Raw genomic sequence first — 10,034 nt, 5'->3', positions numbered from 1 at the left:
GAGCTCTCCATTCTCAGACTAATGACCGAACACAGAGAAGTTTTCATTTATACAGAAAGACGTCGGGGTCCTGTCTCTACCGTGACTTGAAAATGCCCGAATAAAAAGGTTACATGGGAGGCTTTGGGACAAGAGACTAATGACGGTCATAGAAGCGAGATCCCCAACCCTAAGAAAGCCTTTAGCTAGCCCGGGACCCCTCTGCAGGGGAGGGATGAGCGAGAGGAAGGGGCTGCCTCCAGCCATAGTTATTGCTGAAGGACAGTCCAAAGGAGAACCTCGGGATGAAGGTAGGAATAGCTGGAGATGCACACTTTTGTGTACACCAGCACAGGGCCTCTATTTTAGGGTAAAATAGGCTTCCCTTTTTTTTTTCCCCATTTAAAATCATTTCTTCTCCTTCCCCTCTTGGGGAAAAAAAACCCCCAAAACTCATAGGCGTAGTCCAATAAAACTGATCATTGCATTGGCCAAATCTAAAAAAGATCGTTCTGCCCCAACCGGGTCCCTCATCGCTTTTGTCAGGTTGTTTTAGCGGGAATCTTCCGGAAATGTGTTTAGTCTTTGTGTGGACACTTCAGGTCTTTCAGATTTGTCTTTACAGTGTTGATAGAGAATTTTTGTCCTAACTCTAGTCACTTAACCTTTTATTAGTTCAAAGAAGGATTACCAGGTTTTTCTGATCATTTCTTACAGCACAATTGCATTCCATTTTGTTCAGCCATTCCTCCGTGAGTGGGTATTCCGTTCGTTCCCAGCTCTTTGGCAACACAAAAGGAATGATTATTTTTGAACATTTGGTCCTTTTCTTCTTAAGTCTCTGAGCTATATAGACTTAGCAGTCACCTTGTTGGAACAGAGAAGACGCACAATTTAGTAACTTTTGGGTCTTGGTTCCAAAGGACTGTCTGGAACGACATCTGGAGAGTGGAACGACTTCTGGAGAGTGCCCTATCAGCACTTCAGTACTGAATCTGTTCCTGCAGCCCCCTCCAATGGTCATTTTCTTAAATATTTGTGTTCTTATTTTAAAAAACAACATTATCCAGCCAAGTTGCTAAGCCTGTCAAACCTTGGATAAGGGTTAAATTCAGTCACGTTTGGGGTTCTGGACCTGCCTAGATTATTCTTACCATTTCACCTCTCAGGAATTCCCTTTTGCTTTGCTAACTTGTCTGCCTTGCTGCTGTTATTCAGTTGTGCACGACTTCCTGAGCCTCTGGTCCGGGTCATACCAACACTGTCTGTGATATTTTCTTTGCAAAGATCCTGGAGTGGTTTACCATTTTCTTTTCCGGTGGATTAAGGCAAACCAAAGGTTAAGTGACTTGCCCAGGGTCTCATAGCTAGTAAGTGTCTGAGGCTGGATTTGAACTCAGATCTTCCTGACTCCAGGCCCCCAAACAAGTATTGGTCTAAGTTTAATAGTTAATGAAACATCACATTGCAATGAAAACTAGACAAGTGTGTAGAAAATAAAGGAATCTGGAAGGACAAGACAGAATGAAAGCAAAGCAGAACCAATGGAGTTTGAATTTTTGACTATCAAAAGAAAAATGGCAGACAGGAAATAGCTCTTGTTTTCTGGAATAAATGTAAGATGCTAATAGGTGCTAAATAAGTAGATTGCTTGAGAGTAGAGATTGCTCTTTTGGGTGTGTGTCTGTATCCTCTGAACCAGCATCAGTGCCTAGCACATAGGAAATGCTTGGTGATGGACTAAATTACTTATACTAATATTTATATTAATTATTTTAAAATAGCTTTACAATCAAAGGTGGTGATGCATGTCTGAATCCACTGCTGCCAAGGACAGGATGAGGCTGGTGGATTCCCTTCGGTTCAGATATTCTGAGCTGAAGCCTAGCTGGTGTCCACTAGCACCACCATGTTGAGTCCCCATCCTATTAGTAGAGTCAGAGTTGAGGCATTGGGCTGCCGAGAAGGGGCAGACTATCCCTGATTGATGGCACGGTAGGTCAAAACTTTCATGCCCATCAGCGGTGGAATAGGGCTACAAGCCTAGGAAACTTGTGCAGGAAGACCAACCTCAAAGATTTTAAAATCTCCCACTTTTTCCAGAATGTCACAACAAATAAAAGGCTTAAATGGGGGTTAAATGTACCCTATGAAACCTAATAAAGTGATTTTTAGAAGAAGACAATCCGTGTGTATTCTTAAAATTGTTTTTAATATTAGACTTGCCAGAAAATGTAGAAACTGAAAAGTTTATTTTGCTTAAAAAACCCCACAACACTTATACATAAATTCCTATATATACACATTTTATTTTGAAAGCAAAAAGCATTTAATTAAAGCACGAAAAATGACAGAAAAGGTTTCCCCATATGTACAAGGGTCAACTCACCCACAGGGTACCACCCTAGCAGGGAAGGGAGAATGCACATATAATAAAAAGAAAATTACAAGTCAAGTGCATATAGGTGCTGCAGAGCTGCTGATGTCCTTGAATCATCATTCAAAGGAGCAATTTTCTTAGCTGAACTGGATGGACAATAGCTTACTAAAAAATGAACTCTGGGGATCTTTTAATCACCTACATTTCTTGTACAAAAGACAGTTTTTTCCTAGACAGGAATTAAAATTTTAGCTAAATTGGAGCCCTCTCCTACAATGGAAACGATACTTTTTTTAAGCCACTAGGTGGAAGCATCAAGTTGGGAGAATTCCACTGCAAGCTCCATGAAACACATTGACTCAAGTAACCCATATGGGGGGAGAGAGAGAGAGAGAGAGAGAGAGAGAAAGAGAGAAAGAGAACCAAAGAGCAAAGACATTAGTAATGATAAAAAGAAAAATGTCAAAGTTGGACTTTTTAACATGTTCAGTTTCTTTATGGATTCATACAAATGGGACTTCTTAAAATCCCTTAGATTTTAAAACTTTTAAGCCAATTGTGAGGTAAGTCCAATACCAGGCAGAGAGTGAACACTAAGAGTGAAATCAATATAATTTCCAATTTTGCAAATGAAGTGATATTTCCAAGGTCTGCTTATTGATAGACAATATTTTCTCATGTGAATTGGAAAAATGCTTGGTGTAAGGGCTGTGAAAAATCTGATAAACAATTGATTTTCGTAAATAACTTTGTTTTGGGGTGGTGTATCTGGACCTGTTTTTTCATTGGTGAGAAAAAAACTATGATTTGGAAGCACTTCACCAATGGACTCCCTTTCCTAGGTTCCTAGGGATTCTTAGTAGAAAAGACTCTTTTTCCCAAATTGTCCGATAACTGAATGTACGTATTTTCGAGATATTCTGAACCTAGAATATCTGGATGTTGCTCCAAAGAAGCTTGCATTGTACCTGGAATAACATTTCTTTATATACAAATCCTTTAAAAATAATCTAATTAAAAACTAAAATTGTATTTTCATACTTCACAAATGTCGAAATGGATTGAGGATCAGAATTATTATTCATATCTCTACCAAATTCCAATTTTTATGGCCCCTGCTTCCAGGGGTATATTATAAATTAATATATAATATAATAAATTATAAATTAATATAATAAATAATATAAATTAAATCCTTAGTTTCAGGATGGATATTTTCTTTAAATACAGATAAGCTAATTAGTTTGTTTCCTATTAAGTGGTTTGTATTAGAATATTCTGTAGCAGAAATGGGGACCTGGTTTTTAAGCTATCTTCATTCAGACTTTAATCAGGAAGAAGCAGTAGCAGAGGAAGCCTTCTACCAAGATGACTTTCTCTGCTGGTTAAGTTTCTCTCTTTTGATCCTCCAGAACTCTCTCCATTCCTTCACTCCAGAGTAGATTCTTCACTTCTTTCATATGGGCACACTCAAGAGTCTCCTGTAACCACTGATTCATCTTTCCCTTCATTAAAAGAACAAAACTTACAAACATTTTTTTCTGATAGTTATAAAATGAATCACTCATATTCAGTCACCTCACAGTCTCCAAACATTTTATGTTTTAAACTTTTCAGGCCTTTTAAGTACATCCAAATGAGGCGAGGGATCACAATATCTCTGGTCTCCATCTTCAAACTGGTCTGTTTTATATTCTGTATCTCTGAAAACTTTCTTCCCAATTGCATTTTATTAAGTTTTTCATAAATTCATTTTTCTAACTCCTTTTAGCTACTATTCATGTACAAGAGGGGCCACACGTTCTGTCTTTTATAAACCATTTTAAGCCTTCTTATTTCTTGCAAAAATCCATATTCTGGGATCTCTATTCATAGCATTACATCACTTCTGAACAAAACGGATTAAAAAGGAAACCTTAGGGAATTTTTAGTTTTTTGCATCCACCAATAAACTGTGAATTTATGATTCTACCATCCAAAGAGAAGCTATTATATTGTAGAAAAGGGTTTAATAACTGGTGTGTTTTATGAAACTGTTAGGGCAATTGGATTTGCTCTGAACCATCTACTAACTTTCTCAATAAGTGAACTTTGAAATGTTTCTTTTATCTTTTAAAATAATAAAGAGGTGTTTTTACTCAAAATTTTTTAAAAAGTCCATATTCTGCCCTCTTTGACAACCAATTAAAAAACAAACAAACAACCCTTATCGTCTGTCTTAGTTTCATTCCTAAGTCAGAAGAGCCACAAAGGGCTAAGCAATCAGGGTTAAAGGACTTTCCCAGGGTCACACAGATAGTAAATGTCTGAGACTAGATTTGAATCCTGGTGACTCCAGACCTGGAACTCTATCCATTGTGATATCTTGCTGCTCCCAAATTGTTTCTTTATAAATGGATTTTTCTTAATGACAAATTTTTTTCTCTGTCCCTTTCAGCCACTAAACTGTTCACCTATGGAAAGTAGCAAATAGCTTTCACTCTTCCCAAACTGACATATTTTTCATTATGCAAAAACTCTTTTCTGTCCCTTTCAGCAAATAAATAAATAACTATATTCTATACTAAAAGGCATTACCTACCATTAAGATTTTGGAGTTGGAAGGAATCTGAGATAATTTAGCTCAAACCCTACCCAAACCGGGAATTCCATCCAAAATACCCTTCAAACCACTCTACCTAAGTACTGTTACTGTTGTGTATCTTGAGGTATCCCATTCCATTTTTTTTTAAACCCTTGTACTTCGGTGTATTGTCTCATAAGTGGATCCCATTCCATTTTTGAAAATACACTATTGTTTTGCAGTCTGTCTCCCAAGCATGGGTCCCGTGTTCCTGCCTCTAGAGGGTTCAGTCCAGAGACAGCCCTCCAAATATCTAAAATTATTATCTATATCAAAATATCTAAATTTATATCTAATATCTAAAATTATAAATTCTTGCAGAATTCCTGACCCTCATTGTTGTTGTTGAATCTTGTTTGACTCTTGGTGACCCCAATGAGGTTTTCTTGGCAAAGAGACTGCTATTTCATTCTCCAGTAGATTAAGGCAAACAAAGTTTAGGTGACTTGCCCAGGGTCCCACGGCTAGTACATGTCTAAAGCTAGATTTGAACTTGGTCTTCCTGATTCCATACACTGAGCTCCATAATTCCTACACAGACCTAAAATCTTAAAAGTTAGAAGGTATCTTAGAGGTCATCCAGTCTGGTATGCTCCCAACTTTTTTGATCAAGCACCCCCCCATCAGAAATTTTTTTGCACGTGCCCCCAATATTTGTATTCTTATAAATTATGTAATGTGTCCTCACCCTCATTATAAATAATAAGGCTTACATAAAAATGGGCATTTTTATTTTTTATTTTTTTAGAGTTCGCAGTGCCATAGGGCTATATTTATCTTTTTTTGTTTTTATTTTCATTTTGAATATTTTCCCATATTTACATATTTCATGTTCTTTCCCTTTCCTCAAACCCCCCCTAACCTCCCTTAGCCGATGCACCATTCCACAGGGTTTTACATGTATCATTAAGACCTAATTCCATATTATTGATAGTTGGACTAGAGTTATCATTTAGTGTCTTCATCCCCAATAATATCCCCATCAGCCCCATGTGTTCAAGCAGTTGTTTTTCCTCTGTTTCTCCTCCCACAGTTCTTCCTCTGAATGTGGCTAGTTTTCTTTCTCATAAATCCCTCAGCCTTGCTCTGGATTCTTGTATTGTTACTAGAGAAGTCTATTGTGTTCGATTGTACCACAGTGTATCAGTCTCTGTGTATAATGTTCTGGATCTGCTCCTTTCACTCTGCATCAATTCCTGGAGGTCTTTCCAGTTCCCATGGAATTCCTCCAGTTCTTTATTCCTTTGAGTACAATAGTATTCCATCACCAACAGATACTACAATTTGTTCAGCCATTCCCTAATTGAAGGGCATCCCTTCATTTTCTATCTTTTTGCCACCACAAAGAGGGCAGCTATATTTTTGTACATGTCTTTTTCCTTATTATCTCTTTGGGGTATAAACCAAGCAGTGCTATGGCTAGATCAAAAGGCAGATAGTCTTAAATCCCTTTGGACATAGTTCCAAATTGCCATCCAGAATGGTTGGATCAATTCACAACTCCACCAGCAATGCATTAATGTCCCACTTTTGCCACATCCCCTCCAGCATTCATTATTCTCCCCTTCTGTCATTTTAGCCAATCTGCTAGGTGTGACGTGATACCTCAGAGTTGTTTTGATTTGCATTTCTCTAATTATTAGAGATTTAGAATAATTTCTCCTGTGCTTATTGGTAGTTTTGATTTCTTTATCTGAGAATTGCCTATTCATGTCAAAAATGGGCATTTTTAAACAGATAAAATAAATTAAGTTGATCTGATGGTCTGTAGGGAGGCACTGGAGTTGACAGAGCAGGGTAGCGATGTGTTATAGAAAATTCTTTTTCACATATAATTTATCACTCTTTTATATGGGTATATAATTTGGGGTTTTGGTTTAAAAAGATGACTTTATTACAAAAGTGAATATGGAAACAGGTTTTAAGAATTAATATATGTACAAATCAGTGGAATTGCTTGTCAGCTGCAGGGAGGGAAGAGAGGAGGGAGAGAGCATGAATCATGGAACCATGGAAAAATATTCTAAAATAAATAATCTTTTTGCTAGCTGTGGGTACGATGGATTGGTGAGAGGAGAGGCTGAAGCAGGGAGGCTAATGATGGGGCGGCTGCAACAGCTCAGATGAGAGGTGTTGAGGGACTGAGCTACAGTGGTTGTGCTGTGAGTAAAGAGATGCATTTGAGAGAGGTGGAGGTAGAATTAAGAGAATTAACTTGGAAATTTAATCAGATGTCATGAGTTGAGTGAGACTGAGAAGTAGAGCATGACTCTGAGGTTTATATCTGGGCGATTGGATTTATAATAAAAAAAAAATTTCCAAATCTTTATATACAAACCACTGTCTACTTCGACATCCAGGGCTACACATCTTAACATGTGCTAATTCCATGACTGAAAAGTAAAAAATCTTCTATTTTTCATTTTTTCACTCATTTTCCTCTCATTAGATTTGGCCCATCATCTTATCTTTTGGGATTTTGACTAATCATCCAAAATATTAGCATTCCTCGAAGCCTCATTACTGTCTTCTTTGACACGTTGTAGATGGTTGAGGTGACCAGAAATTTAAAACTATTCAAATGAAAATTTAGTAATACATAAAATTTTATAGAATGACATCCAATTTAATCACCACAGGCTTTCAAGATTCATATAAAAACAAAGCATCAAAACATTCAGTTAATTCCATCACAACCTTTAGGAATACTTTATAAATTGTGAACCTTGACATTTAACATTATATTGTAAATACAAGTATAAACTTTAAAGAACTGTTGGGATATGTATTTCCATCCTATTGGTTTAAATAAAAGGGAAGAAAATGGCGATGATAGCAGTTGTTCCTCACCATGTTGATTAACTGCTTTATTTGTTCAGTCATGTCCAACTCTTGGCGAGTCCATTTGGGACTTCCTTAGCAAGGATATTAGAGTGGTTCGCCATTTTTCCTTCTGAAGTCCATTTTACAGATGAGGAAAATGAGGCAAACAAAGTTTAGTAACTTGCCCAGAATCAATACAGCTAAGGCTCTATCTACTATGCCACCTCACTTTCCTAACTACCATGTAGTATGGTAGGAAAAACTGGGGAGAATTAGTTTTGTTGGACAAAACTTGAATCTTTGTGATTCATTTCATAGTGAAACAGAATGACTAATTTGTACTCGAGTATACTTACTTAGAGGAGCAAATTACCTCCTAGGCTATTAGGGTGGTCCACTTTAAAAAACAAACAAACAAAAAACTTCAAGCATTCACTAGATTCAAGATAATTTTAACAGCCACTATGGCTTTTGAGCACTTTTCAATCAGACAAGAATAATCAGGATAATTCAGCTTCAGGTATTGAGCTTCTTAGAGGCTGTCAGGCTTCCCAGAAGTAGGAGGTATTCTCATTTTTTATGAGAATTCCACATGAACCAAAAAAAAGATAAAATTCCATTATGGAGGGAACATAAAAAAAAAAAAACCCACCAACTCCTATGAACACAGGACAAACTCTGAGTTGAAATCTCTTTGAAAAGACACTAGGGTCAGTTGAGTGGTCAGTGGATAGTCAGGAGGTCCTGGGTTTCAAATCTGGATTCAGACACTTGCTAGATGTGTGACCCTGGGCAAGTCACTTAACCTCAGTTGCCTAGTCTTTATTGTTTCTCAGACTTAAAGAGTTGATATTGTATGTTTTAAATTTATTCAATGCCTCCAAAGTATGATATTACAAGGTCTTTTCAACTTTACAGTATTGCTTATTACAGAGATTTGACTTACGTAGCTATTCATTGTAATGGTACTAAGAGTAATATACTTTTAAAAGCACCAATAATAATAATAGTAAATGATAATGTCTGGCTCAGTAAAGCCATTCTTGAGATTTATTTACTGACAAATATAAAACACACTCTACAACTGCATTGCTAATGAATGGAGATATACTGGACTTGTCTCCATAAGGTGATCCAGGATCTTACACAGCTTTTGAGTAGGGGCCAGTAGTGGTATGATACTCCTGAAATCCTACTTAAGTATGGCTCCATTTGGGCATTTGGACCCTTTGCCATTTCAGCAGTGAACACTCCTTTCCCCATAGCACCAGCAATGGCATCAGTTCCTGGACAGCTTGCCCTTGATATATTTCTACACCCTCCAATGACCTCTCTATCCTCTGCTAGATTTTCTGACCTCTTATCATTTTAAGATGCCAAGGAAAAGAAGCAGATCCTTTGGAGGACAGAGGAAGAATCGACAACATCTAGTGTTTTCTTGAATTAATGACTGGTCATCTTGCCAAAGTTGGCTTCCATATTTCCCTCTGGTCTAGCCAACCAAAGTCACTTTAAATTTTGACCAATAACTCTAGTATTCATTCTTCTAAATCCTACCCAAAAAATCTCTTGTATCCTTGCACCATCAGCCTCTATCCCTTAGCACAAGACCTTATAGTAGATGCAACTTTAAATATTATTTTGATGCCATCTTTATGAATTCACTTGGGAGTTTCATTTATTGTGCAAAGTGGGTTCCATTTTTCCCATTATAACAACTACTTTGTACTTATTAATTTTTACACTTGGTTATTTCCAAAGATGACTAGTAGGAGTTCTAAGAGATAGTAGCAGAAGTAGCTAGCACTATGTTCCTTTCTTTCTTCCTTTATTTCCAGGTGGCATGGTTGAGCTCCACTAATAACCTTGAGCACCCTCTCCTCCTTAGCTTTCTCAAATTAAAAGATTTTCCTCCCCACCTATCCTACTCAAAGAACTCACATGCTAGTGGAAGTGAAGAGGGGCAGGATCAAGCTCTTAATAGATTGGATGCTAAAGCTGATTGTTCTCAAAAAGAGGTGTTTTAATCTTTTTTTTGTGTTATGGATCATTTCTGCCATCAGTTCAACATATGGATCCCTTCTCAGAATAATATATTTTAAAAAGTATAGATAATTTCAGCTAGTGTTTGGCAAAAATATTTAATTCCCCCCCAGTCTCAAGCTCATGGACCCTTCCCAAAATGATCCATGGACTTCTTGGATATCTGTTGACCAAGTTAAAAAGTTC

The sequence above is a fragment of the Gracilinanus agilis genome, chromosome 5, assembly GCF_016433145.1.
Source record: "Gracilinanus agilis isolate LMUSP501 chromosome 5, AgileGrace, whole genome shotgun sequence".
Lineage (NCBI taxonomy): Eukaryota > Metazoa > Chordata > Mammalia > Didelphimorphia > Didelphidae > Gracilinanus > Gracilinanus agilis.
Note: the sequence above shows the minus strand (reverse complement) of the source record.